This window comes from Anser brachyrhynchus, assembly GCF_964034855.1.
Source record: "Anser brachyrhynchus genome assembly, chromosome: 3".
Taxonomy (NCBI): Eukaryota; Metazoa; Chordata; class Aves; order Anseriformes; family Anatidae; genus Anser; species Anser brachyrhynchus.
Genome location: NC_137696.1, coordinates 100,773,981 through 100,796,457, shown reverse-complemented (window position 1 = coordinate 100,796,457; position 22,477 = coordinate 100,773,981). Strand labels below are relative to the sequence as shown.

At 38.1% G+C, this 22,477-nt stretch overlaps 1 protein-coding gene across 3 annotated transcripts in view; it reads left to right on the top strand.

Annotated features, from left to right (window-relative positions):
• Positions 1 to 22,477, top strand: part of FAM83B (family with sequence similarity 83 member B) — a 57,386-nt gene that overhangs the window by 14,144 nt on the left and 20,765 nt on the right. The gene's annotated exons all lie outside the window — the stretch shown is intronic.

Sequence of the window (22,477 nt, the reverse complement as noted above, 5' to 3'; positions counted from 1 at the left end):
GAGCAGATTACCTTAACCAGTTCTGTCTCTTGGTCTGGAGCGCTTGCACTCGCTGCCCAGAAGATGTAAGACCTGAGAGACCCAGAACAAATTCCTCAAAACCAGAGTCTATGGTGACCCCTGCCCTCATCAGTGAGGCATGCGGGCACAGAGCTGCCTTCGGAAAACTTCTGTGCTGCACCTTTTATCCAGGGTTTTTTTGCTAACTGCAGCACCAGATCTCCTCGGGCCTTTTCGCTTCTGCAAGTGATCTGCTGTAAGAGATGAAGCCATGCGATAGGATAATATGAGAAGTTATGCGCTGTATCTTAGAGATGAAAAGAGAACTTTGATATCTGCTTCATCCCCTAGCAGTCAGGCTTGAACAGTGGCACTGGATTGTGCATTCAGGTGGCCAAATGGGTGTGCCTTCAGTTCAAACAGCAGATATAACATCTTAGCCTTATTTTCATGCTGTTTCCTGGAGCTGCAGGCACTCTTTGCCAAGCAGGCTGCACTTCAGCTCAATAAACTTATTTTATGGGTTGAGCACTAGATAAAGCACCAGACATCATATTTTAATTCAGGTGAATCTGAGTGGCATTGACCTACAGAAGGTATTGGAGTTAGTGTTTTCCCACTAGGCTTTTGATGCTCAATACGCCAGACATAAAAATGGTGAAATAAGGTGAAAAAAGGTGAAATAAACAGCACAGAAGAAAACCGGGTAGCTGCTGATTCTCTATGGGACCTTCCCAAGAAGTAAGAACATAGTCACCAAAGGACAGCCCTCTTTAAGCCAAGCAGAATTCACTGCTAGTGAAGCGTACCTCCTGAGCAGTGACCATGTCAGCCAGCAGACCAAATGCCAGGGATATATCGCCTGTCACAGCAACCAGGTTTGCAGCCAGCATGACAAACACAATAATAATAACAACAATATCTGAAGCTGTCTACTCTGCTGATAATTCCTTGGCACTACCTAATGGCAGATTAGCACATGCACAGAATAATTGCCTGGAAAGTCACTGTCAAGGCTGTGGATTTGGTTGTTGTTGTTGTTGTATTTTTGTTTTGTTTTGTTTTTATAATAGACAGTATAAGTGATTGCACAAGGACTATTTGGTAAGGTTCTGTAACCTGTCTTTGCTGGGAAGGGGAAAAACATCAGCCGTTCATTGGATCCAGCTCTTCAATATGTGCTGATAGAAATCTACAGAAAGTTGCTTTAAAACATAAAGAAACTGCGTTGTTTTGCTCAGAGGAAGTTCTTCTGAAATGAGGAAAATAAACTTAGAGATGAAATGGGGAATTATGACTGATTCTTGTATTTATTTATTTTCTGTCACTTTGTTTCACCTCTTAGCACTATGTGATCACCAGGCTGACACTTTATGTGAATGACTGGAAGTAAATTTTTGCTGTAATATCAGTATCTATTTTGTTTGTGAGTTCTAGGCTTACTGAATTTTGGTGACAGTCACTTGAACCAGAAATCACATTAATCAGATGATTTGATTCCTTATGGATAAGTTAAATTTCATGATGAAGGTGCAGCCCTGATCTGAAGTGCTGTGAGGAAGCATTACAGTCTCCTGATCTAGGAATTTTGTCCCGAGTAGGGGCTTGGCAGTTCTGACTTGAAGTTCAGAGGAGTTAAACAGTGCCTTTGCAGTGGGCTCTCAGGAGCCCAAGGAGCTCTTCTTTGTAAACTTCAGCCTTGCTGAGTCAGGGCTCTGAGTGCGTTTTGCAGGAATAAGAGCAAAGGAAAATATGTGCAGTTTTGGGGACTAAGAGGAAAAGATCTCTGTTAGTCTTTCAGCTGCTGGAGGCCTTCATCTCAGAAACCAGTGCAACAGCTAAACGCTGTTCAGACCTCCTGAGGGACCATCACTCTCTGGAGCAGTCACCCAGGGTGAAAATGCTGGCAGCTTGAGATTGCTTAAGTCTGTCCGTGTGGAAAGAAGGGGACGGCTTAGGATGAATGCAGATGGGCCAATATTTGGTTCAGCTGGGCGCTGTTCTGCTCGGTCACGCTTTGATCAGCAGTGACTCCGTGAGAGTCAGTATCAAAGGGAAGGCAGTAAGGCATGCATTCAGGGAGATCTAGATTGGACATCTGGAAGAATTTCTTCACAGAGAGGGTGGTCGAGCATTGGAACAGGCAGCCCAGGGCGGTGGTGGAGTCCCCAGCCCTAGAGGTATTTAAGAGACATGTGGATGTGGCACTAAGGGACAGGGTTTAGTGATGTGACTCCGTAGGTCACATTAATGGTTGGACTTGGTGATCTCAAAGGTCCTCTCCAACCTTGATGGTTCTGTGATTCTATGACTCCTCTATGTGTACAGTGTCTGTAAGATGCAGGCATCTCTGCTGCCATCCTCTGAAGTGACTGTGCTTATAGCATGACAGGAAACCTATACATTTTGTTCTTATTCTCCTCCCTCGTCACCCTGCCACTGCAGCTCTTCCTATAGACAACCCTCTCTCCTCTGCCTTTTTTCCTTTCATCATGCACCTCAGCCAGAGGCGAGCGTTCACTGCCTGCTCCAGGTACTTTTGTCATCCTGCTTGAATGCAGTTCCAGGTGTGAAATCTGGGAATTTAAGCTCCCTCCTAAATCACAAAAGAAACCTCATAAATCACAAAAGAAACATGGGTGCCTTTGAGGATGCAAGCCTGCAAACCTTATGCGAGTGCTTGCGGTACATGGTTTCTTTCCCCCATCCCTTATCTCCCCTGATATGTGAAATACCATTAGGGCATTAGAAGTACAATAATGCTTTTAAATCGCTGGTCAGATCACTTGATTTTATTGGCAGGTGTCAGATAATTTATTATCAGTCATAGATCTAAAAAATTAAGCACTAGAGTAGATATTTTCTGTATAGGACCATCTTATTTGTCCTTTGTATTATTTAGCAATAAATTAAGATTTTAAATGTTATTTTTGATTATTTATTTTGGGGGGGGGGGACAGTGGTGAAGTTTAGAGATTGAGCATTTGTGTGTCAGAAATTACAATAGATTCATTACAAAAATGAATTGTATACGCAATTTTTTTCATTTTGTCAAACAATGCGTCTAATAAAACTTGAAAAGAAATTTTATAGGCATTTAGTAAAGGGCAAAGAGGGAAAAATAATACTTGCTCAGAGAAGACACATTTTTTTTCTTGAAGCAAAATTAGATTCCTAATCCTGAAAGGTTTTAAATACTTCTATTTATGTACATGAGAATTTCCATTAACTTAATACGCTTATGTGTTTGCAGGATTGATGCCTAGGGATCTGACCGTATATCATTAAGAACTGGATTTTAAATATTTAAATAATCGTCTTCTATTAAATTGTGCCACAAGTACATTTGTAATACAAAATGAACATGCATCTTTAGTTGATTTTGACTCTGAAAATTAAAAACAGTAGCACATCCCCAAGCAAACAGCCTTCCTTTTTTTAATTCTAAATAAGATTTGAATATCTGAAACCCAAAGAAGGCATGGAAACTGGTGGAAGGTCTTCCCTTCCCAAAGTGCTGTTGCACCACCCAGTTTTTCTTTACTGATCCAGGCATGCGTGCACATGCCCACGTGCCACAGAGTCTAACCTGAGGGAATGGACGCACACGTTAATGTTGCAGAAGGAAAACAAAAATCAGTTCTAAGAGCAAGACTAATTTCTCATGTTGATGCAGAAAGAGCAAGAATAGGTTTTGCCCATGTAGAATGTTTATCAAAAATATTTTTTTCCTCTAACTTCATATGAGTGGCCTGAATTGAAACGATTGAGTTCTCTGCCAGCAAACCTTAAGAGCTTGTGCTTGGGAAGGAAGCTTCGTTATCTTCTGCTACATTGCACATGCTTGCTTAGCTCATTCGCAGTGCAAGGAAAATTCCTTGCTGGAGTTTCTCAATTTGTACTCTGAGGCTTTTGAAGTGGTTGCAAAATAGATATTTAAAATACACGTACTTTTTCATGCATGCTGACATGCAAGCAAGCAAAATGAAAAAAAATTCAGTAAGAAGTGAACATCTAAAATCTAGCTATAACTATAGAACCGTCTAAAATAAATTATGGATTTTGATTTTTAAATGACACATATTCTTAAATATTTATCAAGACAACACCTTGAGGAATACTTTCATGGACAGTTCTGACACTATGCTGATACAAAATGGTGTGCACGCAGATAGACATTTATTTTGAATTTTGTTAGTGTTGTTTCAAAAAATCCTAGAGATCAGAATTTCATACTCTGATAAATTCTATGGAGAGACATTGTTTATACTATTTGAGGAGGTGACTTGCTACATTTAATTATATTAACAATTCCCTCTTGAGATATAAAGTAAAAGGAGAAAGCATTTCAGTTCAATACGTTACTCACTAGTTCATAACACAGCTGTCTGTGTTGAAGGTAGTAGACCACACATAACAAAAATACAGACATTTTGAAAACAGAAAAGCTTTAATTTCTGAAATTTGTAATAATAGTACTTAAGTACAGAAATTGAAGTTACTAATCGGAGTAGGATTCCAGGCAGGAATTAGGTGATGATCTCTGACAGGCTTTTTTTTTTCTATTTTTTTTTTTTTCTCCATAATCTGTAATTATTTTTAAAAAAAAACAAAAAAAAAGCTAGGTGTTCTGTTTGTTTGTTTGTTTGTTTTTGATTTACAGCAAAGTGCATTGACTGAAATGTTCTAGCAGCACAACTGTACAGCATTGCATGGTATGATATTATTGTGCTAAATAAACAATAAAAAGTTGCAGTGTTTTCAGTCCAAATAGAGAAATCTCCTGGCCTTGTTTTAAAGACATTCAGAAGTAACAATAACATTCTGCTTGGTGCTCTTCAGTTCTCACTGGTTTTCACATAGACATTCTAGTTTTAAAAACCAAAAAGGAACTTACTCAAAACAGCTTGAAAACACAGTTTGTGTGGGATCCATGGAGTCTGATGTGTACAAAAATAAATGGATCTAGGTTTAAGCATAAGTTTTTCTTGCTCAACAGCTCTGAATTTTGACAGTCTTCTTGACTGGTCTTGGCTAAATGTAAGTATTTCACAAAGTTTAGGAAAAAAAATCCCCGATATGGCACAAAAGTACAAAAATCTCTTGGCAATACCTGTTGGGAGTATTGCTATCCCAGCATTGGAGATGTTACTGATACTTGCACTAAATACTTTCCTGTTTGGAAATTTGGAAATTATATAAGGATGGCATTTGAGTTTTTCCTCTAGTGAGGAGGATTTCAGAAATATGGAAATTTTGGTAACATATAAATTAAAAGTAACCTAATAGGATGGATTTTTTTCTGAATTACTCTTCTCTTGAGTTCTATAGTGCTGAGTTACAGTAAAAATACTGAATTATATCTTTGTATCATAGTATATATATTTTTCAATATATATTTTCTATATATATTTATTTATTTTTTCAATAGCTATGAATAAAGTCCATAGCAATTGGGATGTAAGTAACAGGCATTTATCTGTTCTGGTTTTGTACTTAAATTGCTTTGCTGTGGCTGTGGAAGGGGTTTTTAGTCTGAAACAGTAAAACATAAAGCAAACTGCTTGGTTAATCTTGTGAGTACAGAAATCTGTTTACCTGTAAACAGAGGGGAAAAAAAGTGTCTTTAAATAATTTTCAGAAGACCCGTGTAAACAGGTTATATAATATTTGTATAAATGAATATGCACACACACACTCTGGAATTTGAAAAGCTGCCTATCAGCCGCTACCGAAACAAGCAGAGCACCACTCAGGCTGAAATGTGGAATGCTTGGGAATATGACGTAGGTGAAAATTCTTGCGTGATAATTATTAACATGTTTAACTAAATTAATGCATTATGAAAACTGACAATGGCACGTCACTAAGGACATTTTAATTTCAAAGTCGTGGCTGGGTTCTGCAGGTCAGCAGGCTGTCCAGGAAGGATTTCAATGTTAACAAAGCATACCTTATTTTTCCTTCCTTTCTCAAATTTGCTAAAAACCACAGAGCCAACAAAATCTCAAATTAAATACTCCAGTTGTTTTCAAGTTGCCAAACATTCCTCAGTGTTTTGGAGGATCATCCATTTGCATTATTTGCTGGCTTGCTCGCTCTCAGGCATGTTTTTGGGTGCTTTGTGACTGGGATTTTGAGGGCAATGAATCTTTTGCCCTGCATTCAGTAAACTTGCTGTGTTGCAGTCATTTCTCACCAAATCCCAGTGGCAAGGCTTTAATTTCGAGCTTGTTCTTGTAGCCACAGTCTTCCTCGCTAGACTAGTCATCATTCTGATATTTTAATTATGATATTTTTTGTGTAAGTCGTTCTTAGTTACCTTTTGATTGTAGGCAGCTGTTTGTACTGTGTTCATGTGTCCTCTCCTTGGGCCCTGTCATTGCTTTTAATTTCACGTATATTTTTCTAATTGATTTTATTGGAAGCTGTTTTGGAAAATAACTGTGCAAACATACGCCTCTACTCAATATTTGCGTCCTTTAAAATCTGACAGTATGTTACGTGTTCTTGATGCCCTCCCTTTTCATCTCCACAGCCACTTCCAGGTCACAAAATCAGCTGAGGTTGATAAAACGAACAGATTCATGGATTTTGATGCCAGAAGGGACCATTATGATAATGAAATCTGACTTCAGGCTTAACGGAGGCCTAACACTATTGCATCTTCAAAGAGTTGATGCTAAGAATAAATTTGACCTCAGAACACTTGGGCACTGGCCTTGCAATCAGCACTGGGAAACTAATCCATAACTGCTCAGGAGATCGGGTACTCTGTACTATCCCTTTTCTCTAAATTACAGAGTTTGCTTGAAGAAACCCATTTTGCAAGTCCAGGCCAGCCCTGCCTGAGCTTTGTGCTTGCATATCTCATCGCTCTGACACGACAGTGAGCCAAAAGAGAAGGTGCAGAGAATTGCAAATGCAGGACTGCAGGGCGAGGCGAGGCTCGGGCTGCTGCGTAGCTGCAGGGATCGCATTCAGAGGGACTTTGGGATGCTCAGCGTCTCTGTAAACACAGGCCATTAGCTTCTGAGGACTCGTTCACATGGCACGGTAAAGTACAGTGAGGAGATTGACAAGAAGCAGGGCGTTTTCGCCTTCCCAGAGCATCATGTTAGTGTGACTAGACTGTTTCCAGTAATGAAACTAATTAGTCACGAGCTGACTCAGATGGCCTGGCGCAGGACAGCAGTGTGACACGCACACACACACACCCTGTTAATTTTCAGTTTCCCAGATAAAAATAGATGTAATAATGTTATTCCCACATTTATGAAATGGTTTGTGCTTTACATATGAAAAGCTTTCAATAGGTACTTAAGTGTTGTTGCAAGTAATTTAAGAGGAATTCAAAAAGCTGCTTGTTTTTCTGGTAAATTTGCTAAGTCTTTTATGGCAAAGAAGTAGCAGACTTCAATAAGTTTTAATTTTTATAGGTATGCCAGAGATGATTTAGAAGGCCATAAATAACATTAGTCTATTAAAAATATATTCCTATGCTAATATGCTCAAGAACTAGCTAAAATGCTAGAATGCCTTCTCTGTTCCATGCATTTTTATAGATTAAAAGATCTTTTAAATACTTAAACAACAACAAATATATATATATATATTATTCTTTGTATATTTTGTATTGCTGAATATGAAGGTCTTATGATTAAAAACATTGGTCTATGACTTATAAAACTTGCACACAGATTCCTCTTAGGACACAGACTTCCTGTTTATTTTTCAGCAAATTATTCAAACTTAGTTTTTCAGAAGACTTTTATGTTCTCTAATACCACAAAAATTAAAGATCTAGGTTCCCATCTATCAATGCGAATATTCGCTCAGACTGATTTGTGGAAACATACATAGTATAGGGCACTGATGTACTAAGAATAGTGAACACAGTATCAAGAGCTTAAGCTGGAATCCACCTTCTCAAGTTCTTCTAGTAGTTTAAAACTTCGTAATTTGCGTCAGCCATTCCAGCGTCTGTTCTTGTCCATGAGGTTGTTTGGGTGCTTGCTTTGGAGCAATCAAGCAGAAATATTTCTGTTGTATCCAAATACAAGGGGGAGAGCAGTTCACTTCCCCATTTCCAGGCCGTGTTCTGCAGTTCCTTTTTTTTGTTACAGTATTCCTTCTGTGCAGCTGCAACACACAGGAAAATAATTTTGTTGTTCACTTGAAGTACTGTTTCTGATTTAGGCTGCATTTCAGGGAACACTCAGTCATCCATGTAAATGTTGTGTCTTACCCGTTGCATACCTGATGCTTGCTTCACTGCAAAAGATTGTTTCTGCCTCAATTATGATGATACAGATTGTATTTTTTATCATGGATAAGAGACTGGAACATCTTCCAGTTACCAACTACTAGTCACAGTTGACCAAAAATAATAAATTCCCTGAAAAATTCCTGCCTGACAGCTGTGCCTCAGATGTCTAGCGAATGTGGGTGTTCCAGCACCTGACAGTAGATTCAGAACAAGGAAAGACTCTGAAGGACAGCAATAGCTGTATGCATTTTTAAGGCAGCAAGAAAAAAAAAAAAGGAGAAAAGCAGCCTATTGTTGCATCAGAAATGAGTGCTGTGTTTTCCACATTTTCATATAATGCTGTTTTTAATTTTTTATGTAAAGAAGCAAATATTAGAATATGTTTTTCGCAGTCGGTGTGTGTGTATGTATGCACATGCATTCCTCTACATGCACACATAAAGACTGTGTTATAGAAAACACGTTTTTAGCAGTGCACACAAACACAGAAGGCCTAGTAGCCAGGCACAGAGCCTTATTGCCATGAATCTGTAGGTTACTCATGGGAAGCTCTCTTTTGAGATCAGAGGTACTTCATAAGAACAAATGTTTATTTGAAAGGTACTAGTTTGCATCAAAAAGCAGTTATTTTCCAAAGTGTTCTTGGAATAAATTTTTCAACTCTCCTCCACAGAAGTATTGCAGGTTCTCATCTTCATACTTATTTCAAGCAACACAAGTCAAGTAGTATATTATGCTATTACCGTGCTTGGTGCATTTTTCAAGAGCAAATTTTCCATCGGAATGTGGCTTAATTGGAGTCCACGAGTGGCTTGCTCAGTGGTGTTTCTGCCTTTGTTCCTTACAGTTAGGCAGAAAAGATTGTTACGCAAAACAAGTGAATTGATATGGCAGGCTCTCTACCCATCGTGTGTGCTTACATATTACATATAGACCCCTGAGGTGTACACCTATTCAGCACAGGAACGTTTGGTGGCTGCAGGTGCAAAACTGACACAAATATGCAGCCAATCTCTCAAAGGAAGCTACTGTAGAAAGTTCCTGCCACAGAGACTGTTTTTCTTCCTCCTTCACTCTTAAATCCAGGTGCCTTCTGTGATGTTTTGGAAGAGACTCCTTTGCCCTAGCAAGAGCTTTGTATTTCTTGCAGGTGTTCAGCAGCTTCAGGATGAGATCTGTGATTATCATTACCCAAATGTTTGGGGGTTGCGGGTATAACTGGCACACCGTGCACATCACGAAGGATATTTTGTAGAAAGGAGAATGATCTCACGTACGTGAAGCTGTACAACGGAAGACTTGTGATAACCTGTTTCTTTGCTACCCATTAATAATATTCTATTAATTTAGGATGTTGGTCGCTAGCTCAGTTGTGTATAAAGGTTTCAGCTACCTGCACACTGACAACTCATTTATTTTAATAACTGTTTGTTCATTTTATTCACTCACAAATTAGTGCTTTACATTATTCTTGTGAGGATGAGAAAAATGAGAGGAGTAGACCAGGAAAAAAAGATCTCAGTGCCTGTCCATGGCTGAAGCGATGGACTTCAGATCGCAGAACTCTCTCCTGCAGTCCTGCTGGGTCTTCTCTTCCCTAGATGCAGCCTGGACTATTGATTTAAGAAACTACTGTAAATACACTGAATAAACTTCTAAACATTGAAAATAAATTTTTACATTTAAATGAAAAGACTAGTAGATATTAAAGATGGAGCATTATGGTTATCCGATCTGACTGTGTCACAAAGACCAGGGATTTTTGCATAATTACAGTATCAAATTGCAAATGATGAATTAATACTTTTCCTGTGGCCTTGCTGAAGACCTGTATGCAGATCAGTGAAAGCTGATGCTAATTGCATGTGTACACAGTGTCACAAAGATCATTCTTGGGCTGGTCATCGAGATCATTCTTTGCTTTTCTGGCAAAGATGATTAGTCAAAAACTGAGCTCACATTAGGACCAAAAGATCAGTTTAGCAAATACCTTGCAGAAATAAATAAGAAAGAACCATTTCTTTCTATTATTTTTTCTTAAACTTGTTTCTATTCATTTCCTTTCTTATTTGTTGACTGGCTACTCCCTCAAATTACACACCTTCCTTGGAAGATTCACCTTTGGACAAGAATAATCAGGTTTATTGTAAAAGTTTTCAGAGGGTTTTAAAATTGAAATAATTTTTATAAATACAGTATTTTAAATAATAATATTACTATTATAAGTTTTTAAACTAGTAGTAATTTTAATTGTAATTGTAGTTCTTTTTTTATTATTTATTTTTTTTTAATTGCTACACTTGATTCAGGAATTGTATTTCATTTGCTACATTATTCCATTCTCATTTGCTATCCTCTCCCCTAGGGTCTACAAGGATTCTAGAACTGCTTATCCACTTCATTTCAGTTTGCTCCACTGGAGGTTTGAGCTTTTTTTTTTTTTTTTTTTTTAATTGTTTCCCTGCTATTTCAGGCATCTTGCTTCATTTGGTAATGTGCATAATTATTTTTTCCCTGAAAAGCTACACGTAATTACTTATGAACTAGCTTAATCTTTTCTTATCTTTAGGACATTCTGCTGATGCTTTCAGAATACTCTGCAATTATTTTTCATTTTTCATCTGATCTGTAATAAATAGTCCGGCATGCCAGGGTAATGGATTTCACTTGAGGATCCCAAGATGATTTGCAGACAATAATTAATTAATTAGTTTCACAACCTGTCTTTAAAACAGGTGAAATTGAAATGCGGGCTGGCAGCATGCGGTCATTAACCACGTGTCGCACCCCTAACTGTAGCTGCTGCACAAGCAGGTGACATCAGCAGTTCCTCCCTAATATCAGCGAAGGTTCCTGAAGCAAAACAAAGGAGAGCTGAACTCTGCTCAGTGACACCCTGTTAAAAAAATAAATAGTTAAAATCATCTGGTTCAATCATCCGACTGGTTGTTTACCCAGTGTTCTGATGTAAGGGCGTGCTGCTATATGGCCATATGCAGACTTAAATTAGTCTGTAATATGTGTTGCAAAATGCTGATCTGACCAACCATTGCTGTTGGTTTTGTCAGCAACGCAGAAGTTACTGCACGTATTTGTCCAGGCACAGTAGTTTCATTTATAAATGCATTTTACTATGTCACGTAGCTGAACTAGAAAAATATTAAAGATGACCCTGCGGGATATATGTATAAGATGAATTGAGAATTTGTCAGAGTTAAGCCCTGGGGAAACTTCTCATTATTCATCCTCTTCTGTTTGTTCAGGAGGATCATTGGCTTGCCTTCTTACTAACCCATAACTGACTGCCACCAGTAATTTTAAATGGCCTCGATTCTCTACATTGCTGGTTTTCACTACTGTATTATTTCTTGAATTGAACTCCTTAAACGGAATTTGGTCCATCTATGGGGCTTGAAAGTAGTGGCAGTGAAGATAATAGCAGGAAGCAATATTTCTGTTGTGAATGTCGTAAAGATACATAATACATATGGTCATAAAATTTGCAGTAAAACATTTTAAAGTTTATGTAAGGTGTGTAGGAACCCATTTTAAGTCCACATTCAGTATTCAAAATATTTTTTTCCCCAATCCTAGATTTAACTTAATTTGACATTCTTCATGAAAGAGAGAGGGAGAGAGAAAGGAAGGGAACAAAGGCAAAGGGAAAAGAACAGGAAAGAGAGAGGGAAGGAAGGACAAACGAGATAGAAAAAAGGGGAGGGAGGTTAACAAAAAGATAACAATCTGTAAATCATAGTTATCTTGCTTGCAGCTTTGTGGCATTAGTGTGAAAATCTTTGAAATCATTAAGTCCTACAAACTGATAGAAATACTCCTACCCTGTCATAATATTCTTAGAGGACAAATGCCTTAAACATCTGTCCCTTAACCAGTTGGCCCTCAAATTTGTACACCTCAGGTGTCTATTACTGACTTTTTAATCAAATATATAAAGCTAAATGCAAAAAGTGGAATCTTGAAGAAAGATTAAATAAGTGATATTTGAAATGATGTTTTTCCCACTTACCCTTCCCCAAATACATGATTAGCCTTTATTTATGTATGCGTTGAATCTTGTGTTGGTTTTCCTTTCAGAAGTCAGAGCTCCTTGGTCATCAAGCTGTTCTATGAACATTGAGCATGAGCACTGTTTCAGTTTTCTGGGATTTCCCTGATACTCAGTTTTATGAAAAGTGACCAGCAACAGACCAGGGAATTGCTTCACGGAAGTGCAGTTGTTCTCAAAAATATTACTCTATTGCTAATGGATTGTAATATTCCTTATTAACCATATGAGAAAAGAACATCATCCCATTTCTTTCCAAATACTGACAGGAGCCTCTGTTGAGGACTGCTTTTTCCACTTTGGTAATTACCTTCACTATGCAGTGAACTAAGGGAGGTTTTTAACCAGAATTGGTTCTCATCTCAGTTGTGGTTCTGTGGACATCTAATAAGGTCTTGTGAAAGGACATCCAATTTTTTATTCCACCTTTTTTTTCCCCATTTATCTCCCAGACAGTTTCACCAGCAGTGTTCCTTAGGATTATGAAATATACCTTTTGGAAGAAGAGGTTTTGGGTGTCTGTAGATGACTAACTACCAACTACTAATTATATAATTAGGAATTGCTTCTCAGTATTGAGTATAATCAGGTCATGCTCATTGGTCTGTAGGCTTCCACTAATTTGAAATCCAGCAATTAAATACTTTTTTTTTTTTCCACTGGGCACTGAAATCCAAAATAGTTTTGTTTTCTTTTGGATGCAATGTCTTTTATGTAAAAAAATAATCATTTTTAAAAATTTCTTATGAATTTCTGTTAGTTGCTGCAAGGTCGCCATGGTATAATGCTCAAAGTCTTCCTGTGTAGCTTACAAGTCCCTCCCAACTGTATGTTTTTATTTTTCTGGATACTAAAAATGTTTGGTAGACCAATATTTGGTGAGGTGTTGGCACAGTTTGCCCAGAGAAGCTGTGGATTCCCCATCCCCGGAGGTGTTCAAGACCAGGTTAGATGAGGCCCTGATCAACCTGATCTAGTGGGTGGCATCGCTGCCTATGGCAGGGGCTTGGAACTAGGTGATCTTTAAGGTCCTTTCCAACCCGAGCTGTTCTATGATTCTATGGCCATCACCAAGACTGCATATATGCATTCAAAAGTCTATCTTTCTGATATATAAGCAAGTCTGAATCATGTCAGCTTTATGTGCTGACTTGGATCCACCAAAATCTCTCTGCTTTTAGAAGCATTTGACAAAGGCATTGTTTTTGAAACACTTCATCTACCTCTGTTATTTTCCAGGGTCTACTACAGAAGTGCTGTTTCCACCTCTGCCTTAAGCCCTCGCCTGTCTTCTTTGATTATTTTCTTATGTGCTGAATGCATCTGTAGTACATACTCGTTCTTTTAAGTAACAAGGGACTGCAGGCAGTATTATACTACTGAACAATATACTTATGGTTTATTGGAATTTTTTAATCTAAATAATATATATACTAGCAGGAGCACATAAGATACATTAAATATGCTGCTTATGTATAAAATATGAATATTAGATATTCAACTCTTCCTATGTCATTTCAGAAACATATGTTTACTATTAAGGTCTTGAAGATGACAAACACTGCACAGCACTTGCATAAGCAAACTTAAAAGCAAAATTATTCTTCCCAGTCTAGAAAAGTTGGTCTGAATCACCTCTTTTTCCTATAAATCTGCCTTTAACTAAAGAGGATCTTTCTTTGTTTCCAAGGGTCTAATTAACAACTGCCAGCAAAGTTGTCTACTTTAAAGAAATATTGCTTGTTTTTATAGGTTATAGTCTACAGCCTGTAAGTATTTATTAATATTGTGGTTTTCTATACATTGTCAAGTTTTTTAAATATGTAAACTCTCAGGAAGTGGGGTTCAGTGTTGGCAGTTTGTTTATATGGGATAGTTGAGGCCTCTGAATGGAGCTGTGGGAAGGCAGACTGACCCAGAGCTTCATTCCATTTCCCCTCTGAGAAACTCCACCAAAACCTTTTTTTATATGTGCATAAAAATTCTCTTAGAGAATTTTATCCACTTTAGTTCAAATCTCAGGCATTTACTTTGATTACTTGATGAGCAGCAAAGACTTGATGAGCAAAAAAGACGTCCAGTCTGGTTTTCTTTGGCATAAAAAATATTTGTAAGCAGGAGCAAATTGAATGGGCAATTTTGGTACACTTTTTCAAACGTTTTTGCCACTTAGCATTTTTTTTTCCCAGAGTTTGAGGAGGCTTTTCCCCACATACTTAGCTGTGCATAGCAAAGCATGGCGGCCATTCATAGTTTCAAGTATTGAGAGGCTTCTCAAATGTGTGGTAGTAGACTCATACTTCCCTGGACAAGGTACAAGCTTGCCCACAACATCTGCTGCTCTTACTCTGATTATTCAGTGGAAATCTCAAAACTGAGAATCATCGCCAAGGCATGAGGTTTTCAATGCTGCAGAGCACATCAAAAAATACAATTTATTAAGAGTTTAGCAGAAAGCATGTTCTAATTACTGTTGGCACTTTATAAAAAAATAATTAAGGCTCACATCACATGGTCACGCATTGTTTGTTTTTAGGCAGTCACTAAGTAATGCACACATGTATGAGTAGTACTTACAAGCAAATTTAAAATAAAAAGTATAATATTATAATATTTAAGCATACCGAACATTCTCCAAATATTAAGGGATCTGGTGAGAACCCACATATTAAAGCTGCTATTATTCTTTCAAATAAGAAATTATTTCTAAAGCAGCAAGTCTTTGAAATTCATCGTAGAGAAAGCCAGAGGCTAGAGAAGTACCTTTTGTTTTTTGTCATGAATTTCCATTCTGGTCTAGCTGGGTCGCAGGCTGTCAGAAAATCCTGGCATTTCCTTTCTGTTTGCTTTCCTCAGGAAAAGCTTGGCAGCCTCCCAAAACAACAACTGAATAAGAACATTCTGAACAGCTCAATACAATTATTAAAATCCTGCTACCCAACCAGCTGCAGCACACATGGCACTGAGAATGAGATCTGATAGAGCAAGGACATGAATGGCAAGAGAAGAAAGGGCAGAGCAAGCTCCCAGACACATTCCCTCCATAATGCCAAGGATTTTCTGCTCTGCGTTATCTGCCTCTCTGTAGGACCTCTGCCCACTGCTGTTCACAGTGACGGAAAACAGCTTGCTCATTAAATACCAGAAGTGGTTTACTTATTTATGGGAGCATTGCAAGAAGGAAGGAAAGTGTTAAAACTGAGCATTGTGAGTGCTTGTTGCTTCAACCAGGCTTGGCAGTTCTCTTTGCAGATATAAGTAAATCCTTTTTTTTTTTTTTTTTTTTCCAAATTTTGGTAAATCTTATCCTGTCTGTGCTGTGCCAGTCACTGGGCAGCTGCTGTTTCTCCACAGAGTGTTCTAGCTCTTTCCTTTCTTCCAAGGGTTAGGCTTATAAATGCTTCTTGGAAGGCCCCCAGGAAGAATCCTCCGGCTATCCCCTTCCTCTCCCTGACTTGCAGAAACTCGAGACTGCCTGCATAGAAGTCAGCTTCAGAGAAATCATCACCTCTGCTGCCGGCTACAGTGAGGTAGCGCCTCCTTAATTCGGTCAGATCAAACTGTCTTCTTACTAATCCGTCAGCCAGAATAACAACTACCAAACCCATAGATACAGATCACATTTATAGAGTTGATGCAGCTCACTCCCATATGTTTTGCAAGATACCTATAAATTTAGTTGTGCGTGAATTCAAAGTGACAGCACTGAAGGTGTCATTTTAAGACACTACATGGTATGTGACAAGCTAGCTCAGCCTGCGATAGCTCTCTGAAAGGTAGTGCAGAAGGCTGTTATACATTTACTTTCAGAGAAAACAGTATTATCTTCACTTCAGAGAATTTTTCTTCTCTGTTATTTTTATTTTCATTTGTAGAAGAGCTAATCCTGACCTTCTCATCCTCCTAGAGACATGCTCAGCAGCACAGAAGTTACCAAAGTGAGCAAAAGGTAGAACTGTCAGGTGATTAGAAGATGGCACATTGCAAAGATTGGATCTTCCCAGCGTATTTTAAAGTTAAATCATGTCATTTTTCAGAGCTGCTGTTACCATTTCCATATCATTCCTTGCTGCCAGCATCAGAACATATTTTTCCCCATTACTGATTGCTAGAAAGTTCCCCACCACACAGCTTTCTGACATGTTTCTTGGGCAGAACAGATTAGGCTTTGCCGTGAGGGCTAGTCAGTTAAGCACAATTAAACTATTATACACTGCTTTATTCCACTGTTCATAATTTTGGGAGAATAATTTCCATTGGTTTCCCATGTTATATTGCAGGAGATTTGTAGACGTTTTTGGTTTTCCTTCCTACACAGTGTTTCTTTTCCTCCTGTTTTTATTCACGCAAGTTTTCAGTCATGTTGAGCATACCTAACATCCTTTTACAGAGAGAAGTTGTTGTGGTTATTGAAGACTGCTGATGTGCATGTTGAAGTTAATTTTTATTCCATTTAAGCGTAGTTTTCACTTTCAAATACTTTTGCTGTGTAGGCAGCACATGACACAATAAGCTGGGGCTGGATGATCAGAACAGAAGATTCATTCAGTTCTGAGGTGTGTACTTTGCGTGTCTTCAGAACTGATGGCACAAATGTGATTTTGGAGTAGCACAAGGAAAAGAGGATAGTGAGAGCTAGGAGGGCTTGCTCTGTGGTTTGCGTAGCTGCTTGTTGGAGTGAAGTGCCAGACTTCAGCCTACAGTTCATTAAATTACATTTAAAGAAGGTAATAATGGAAGTACATTTCGCAGTACACTGTATGGTTATGGTCTATTGCTCCCTGAATGCAGAGCCAAATTAAATAAATCAAATATGGTCTCAAGCAGCCAATTTTCCTGATAAGCCACTACAAGTAATGACATTAATTTCATGGAAGTTGCATAAGTATAAATCACCTATTTGTTCCATTATATTGCCACAGTAATTGTAGGAGAGTGGGTCGTACTCAGATGTTCGTTTATTAGTTGTGTGTACGCTCCTGTTTACAGAGGAGGGCTTCCCCCATTATACTTTGCTTCAACACTTAATCTCAAGACTTCTGATCTGCTACATTTGCTATGTGAGATCTCAGCAGTTCTGCCAGCCCAAAGGTGACCTGGGATATTCAGGTGCAAGTCACAGTGGCTTGAAAGTACGCTTTGCAGTGGAAGAATGTGTTGTGCAAACCATTTCAGAGCTGTGTTAAATTTTGAAAATTAATATGAAATTATTGTCTTAGGAGCACTCTGGTTTGAACAACGGTGACAGAAAGTGTGCACATCAGGAGATCGACTGCATACTGCTAACAAGAATTGTAGCAAGCATAAACTGGACCTGTCTTATGGACTCCCAGCAAAGCATGATAATTTGTAACAGACATATTTTACAGCTTTCTGCTGGGAAGGCTGTCTGTAGTGGTCACAAGATTTGTCTCTTTTTCTTTTATGGCACCCAAAACCCGTGCAATCAGTTTACACACTGTCTCGTGTTCCTAGCAGCAAGGTGTACAGTAGTGTATCTTCCTTCTGCACTGTGTTGCAAGGGTTGCTGGCTGCCTTCTCTCTGAGAAAGGCCAGATTCAGGCAGCACCATGCCTGTGCCACAGGGAGATTCTCCCTAATACAGAGAACTGTAAAAAGAAATTTGAATGGAGTACCAGGGAGAAGGCTGACAAAAATAGAGTTAATGTTTCTATTTGAAACATTAGTTCTTTGGTCCTGGGGTGAGGAAGGGTGGTGGTGTTCAGAAGCACTGCACAGATTTTTGTCGCAGGATGTAAACCCAAAGTAAGCCTCCTGGAAGTTACAAGAAATCAATATTCTTGCAGTGTAGGCAGGTCCTTAGCATTATTCCCTAATAGGTTATTGATACCATGGTAGGTGTCTCCAGTAAAGCCTGACCTAAGAAAGCAGCTGCATTACAGGATTCCTCTTTTTTACCGTTTATAGGAAAGGAGGTGTTAAATGACACACTCTGCAAGATACTAAGCAAAGAATGGTAATTAGTGCTTGTAAAAGGAGTAAAGATACTGGGATAATGGAACTGTCAGTAGCATAGACCTAAAGATCACTAGCTGTAAAAGGCCTTTAATTACATCTATACCTTAATGTCAATACACATGCATAAAAAGGGTTGATTTTGATGACCTAAAATTGAACTACAAAGGTTTTTCTTACCAAATTTCTTATAAAAAATGGGAGAAAAACTTCTCGTTGTTCTCTATTCATAGTCTCTGTGTTGTTTCTTTAAGCCTTATAACAGAGTTTATAATTATTATCAAATATGGCAAGGTTTGCTTGCATTTTGACAAGGACAGAAATTGAGATCTTAGTCATCTAACTGCAGACTTGGTAATTTGGGAAGAACCTCAGGAGGTCTCCGGTCCAACCTCCTGCTTCAAGCAGGGCCAGTGTTAGGACTTGACCAGGTTGCTCAGGGCTTTATCCTGGTAGGTCTTGAAAACCTCCAAGGACAGAGACTACAGAAGCACTATGAGCAACCTGCTCCAGTGGTGAACTTTCTGCATGGGGATAAGGATTTTTCCCTGTATCAAGTCAGAACTGTTTGTTTCATTTTGACCGTTGTCTTTTGTCCTGCCACAACTGTGAAGAACCTGGCTGCATCTTCTTGAGACGCTCCCTTGTAGGTGCTGGGGACTGCTGTAAGGTGCCCTGAAAGCACCTTTGCTCCAGACTGAACAAGCCCAGCTCCTTCAGGCACTCTTCACAGGGCAAGTCCTCCAGCCCTGATTATCTTGGTGGTCCTCCTCTGGCCATTTTTCTGCCTGTAATTAAATGTTTCTAAAATGTTAATGTATGAAGCTCTGCTTTTCTACTGCAAGATATATTCTTGGTTTCAAGACAGTACTGAGGAAAATATAATATGGCATTGCTGGTGCCTTTATTTAAGTTGATAAAACTCTCAGCTTTATTAGAAGTAATGTTGTGTTTATTGATTTCAGCAGATTTTCTTCATCTGTAAGGATGCCACAACATCCAAAATATAACCTTAAAAAACATTCACCACTTTGAAAAAGAGTTTGAAGATAATAAGAAAAGATCAGTAGTAACAACCTAAGATGATTTAAATTTAATTTGGGGGGAAGAAAAGTAGTATAAAAATTGTTTTCTGCACTGGCTTCACCTTTAATTGGTCATTGAAATGTTTGTTTGGTTTTTTCTATCTAATTTCAAGTCAGGTGGCAGTACTCCACTTTTGCTGTGCATAATATCAGTGTGTCTGCTCTGCCAACTATTCTCTCATCCCTGAAAATGTGAAATGTTTAATTATTCCCGAGGGCCATTTTTGATCAGGGTGATGATCAGTTTCTTACATTTGGCAAGTTCTCCCAGAAATCTGGCGCTTTCAGCTGAAAACTGCTGCACCTATCCAGTATCCCCTGCATGGCTGGATGGCTTTTGCATGTCCTTATAAAAGCATTGATGCTTGCTTTTGCAGAGAGCCCTGCCTTTTGGAAAACAAATATGTTTTGGAAAGAAAATTGCAGCTTATAAGGAAGCCTGGAAGTGTACTGTAAGACACTCAAGTGTTCTGTCTTGGGGGATTTTCTTAACACAGGATAGTGCTCTTATGCCCAAAAGAAACAGAATTTGTGGCATAGCCAGTTTTCTGAGCTCTTTGCTGCTCTTTGAATTCTATCCCTTGTCCTTTTCCTTGCTGGATTTCATTGTTACCTGTCTTCCTCTTGTAAGTATCAGTGTGGAAATTCATTCTGCAATTTCAGAAACAAATGTATAACACTGTAGTGACATCTTTTCTTCCAAAGTTATGCAGCAAATAACTAATCCTGCAGCTGATATTAGAGCTTTAAGTAAAGGTATTTTCACATTACAGAATACCTATTTTGGAGGAACTGCCTAGTCTTGGTATTCTTAATCAAAACTTGGGACTCTGAATTGGGTTTCTCTTTATCCAAGCTCAGTACTCCCTTGTGCTTCAAAGTTGGCAAATATACCCAAGGAATTAAAAATTAAGGGTAGTTTAGTACACTTAAAAGCCTGAATATTCTGATATTTATGGGATCCACTCTCTCTGCATCAAAATATGTAGTTTGTGACCAAATATCTAGTTTGACTTATAGAAATCTACATACAGAAATAACCTTATCTCTGTAAATTACTGCTTTTACTTATCAGTGTATGTTGATACATGATGCAAATTTGGCACTCTTCTTCCGTTCAGCAATTTAGCCTACTAAACGTTAGTGTTGACAGGATTAATTGTGTTGCTAAAAGTGAATGGGCAGACTAACAAGGCTATACTTCATGAGTAACCTTTGATTTCCAGGGAATGGAAAAACAAATGTCCAGCTCGTTGTCAAATCACAAACATGGCTTTGCAAATGTCCTTAAATCTGTTGAGGATTATTGAGTTAGCACAAACTTCAGGTTTCAAAGTGTAATGCCTATTCAAACTTTGGAAGTGAAACCTGCTTTTTCTCACAATAATAGTTTGGTACTTCATAGAATTAAGTCTAAAATTTCAAAGTTAAAAGGGTTAAGACCTGTTCTACTAGTGAAGACAAAGAGGGGCACTCTGTTCATTTCCAAGGTTTGGTGTATCTGCATATCTTCAACAGCAGTGATTGTTTTCACTAGTAGTGCACAGCCAGCACTCTCATACCTGCTTGTTTTTTCAATTCATCTCTCCCTTCCTAAGACAAATATGGCCATTCTAGTCAGCTTTGGTTTCAATTTGTATTACTCATTCTAGCTGTTTTTTTGTTTGTTTATATGTTTTCTGTATGCTTCCAGTATAATAGTCGTTGTAACCACAGATGCTGCAAATTAGCATCGTAGATATCTGCCATAGGAAAGTGTTAGAAGGATTTTTGAAGTCTGTACTGTAGATTTTAAATATTTCATGTATTTATGTCAGTTTACACTACTTACTCAGGATTTGTCCCATAATTTAAATATATTCTTTAATATAACGAGCACCTATTTCTGAAAGATCTGAAGAAAAGGAAAGATTAAGAAGAAATTGAGGAGATCAGAGGGAGGGGGACACAGATAATGAAACAAACCTATTTGGGAACAGACTTCTTTTTTCTTCTTTTTCTTTCTTCTTCTTTCTTCTTGATCTTTTTACCTAGCACACTTGATCTACATTGGCATACTTCTGTTCAGATGTAAGAGAAACAAGACAGATGAATAAATAGGGTTGCCATGTTCAGTTAACTTTGTGTATCTGAGTCAAGACCAAGCAGAAGTGATGAGTCAAAATAAACTTCTGTGGTTTTCATTCTTTCCTTTCAAATGTAGATGAAAAAATAATTTGTACTGTTAAAAAACAGTTGTTTGTGTGTTGTTGTTTTTTTTTTTTTAATTATTATTTTCCCAAAAAGTCAGTAAAAAAAAGTGAGGTAATACATAGGGCATTTGAAAGAATTCAGTTATTTCATGCTATTCAGTTCCTCTCTGACTGGTGGATTTGTAAGGAGTCTTTTTACTGCCAGGTGACATGTTATTGTTAGCCAACTCCTTTCATTTTTATTGCTTCAGGAGCTGTCTTTACCTTTCTTAATGACATTGTTATTTTATTTTTTATTCTTGGTCAGCTCCCATTTGTATTTCTAGTGTTCTAAGTATATATTTGCCATAAGTGAATCTTCTGGTTCTGAGCAAGCACATTCAAAAAGGCAATTCAGATGACTGACTGGAGACACAGCATTTACCTCTGCGTGTGCAACATCCTTTACCAAATTTTGTGTGTAAGATAAATGTTTCAGTTCCAGAATAAGATGAGTGATTGTAACTTTACAATTACACCATTATGGTTTAAGTATATGTTCAAGTATGGAAAATTTAAGGATGAGTGAAATTGGTAAAGCAAGCTCACTATCAAGCCTACTCTTATACCTGCGATAGGCTTTATTCGATTTGAATTTGCACCCGAAAAGTTTCATTGGGACTTTTTGTGAAGACTCTAATGGGTAAGAATAGTATTTTTTAAAGTTGCACAGGCACCTGTTCTCCCACTGTTATTTCCTCTATTTCAATATTACTTCATTCCAAATTGCTAATGATAAGTAAATTGTCTATCATCTCCAAAATGCGATTAGCAGGACATTGCTTTTCCCAGTCAGAAATACCTGCATTTTTCCCCTAGGTTGAATGGCTGGTGTTCAGCACTCTCTAAT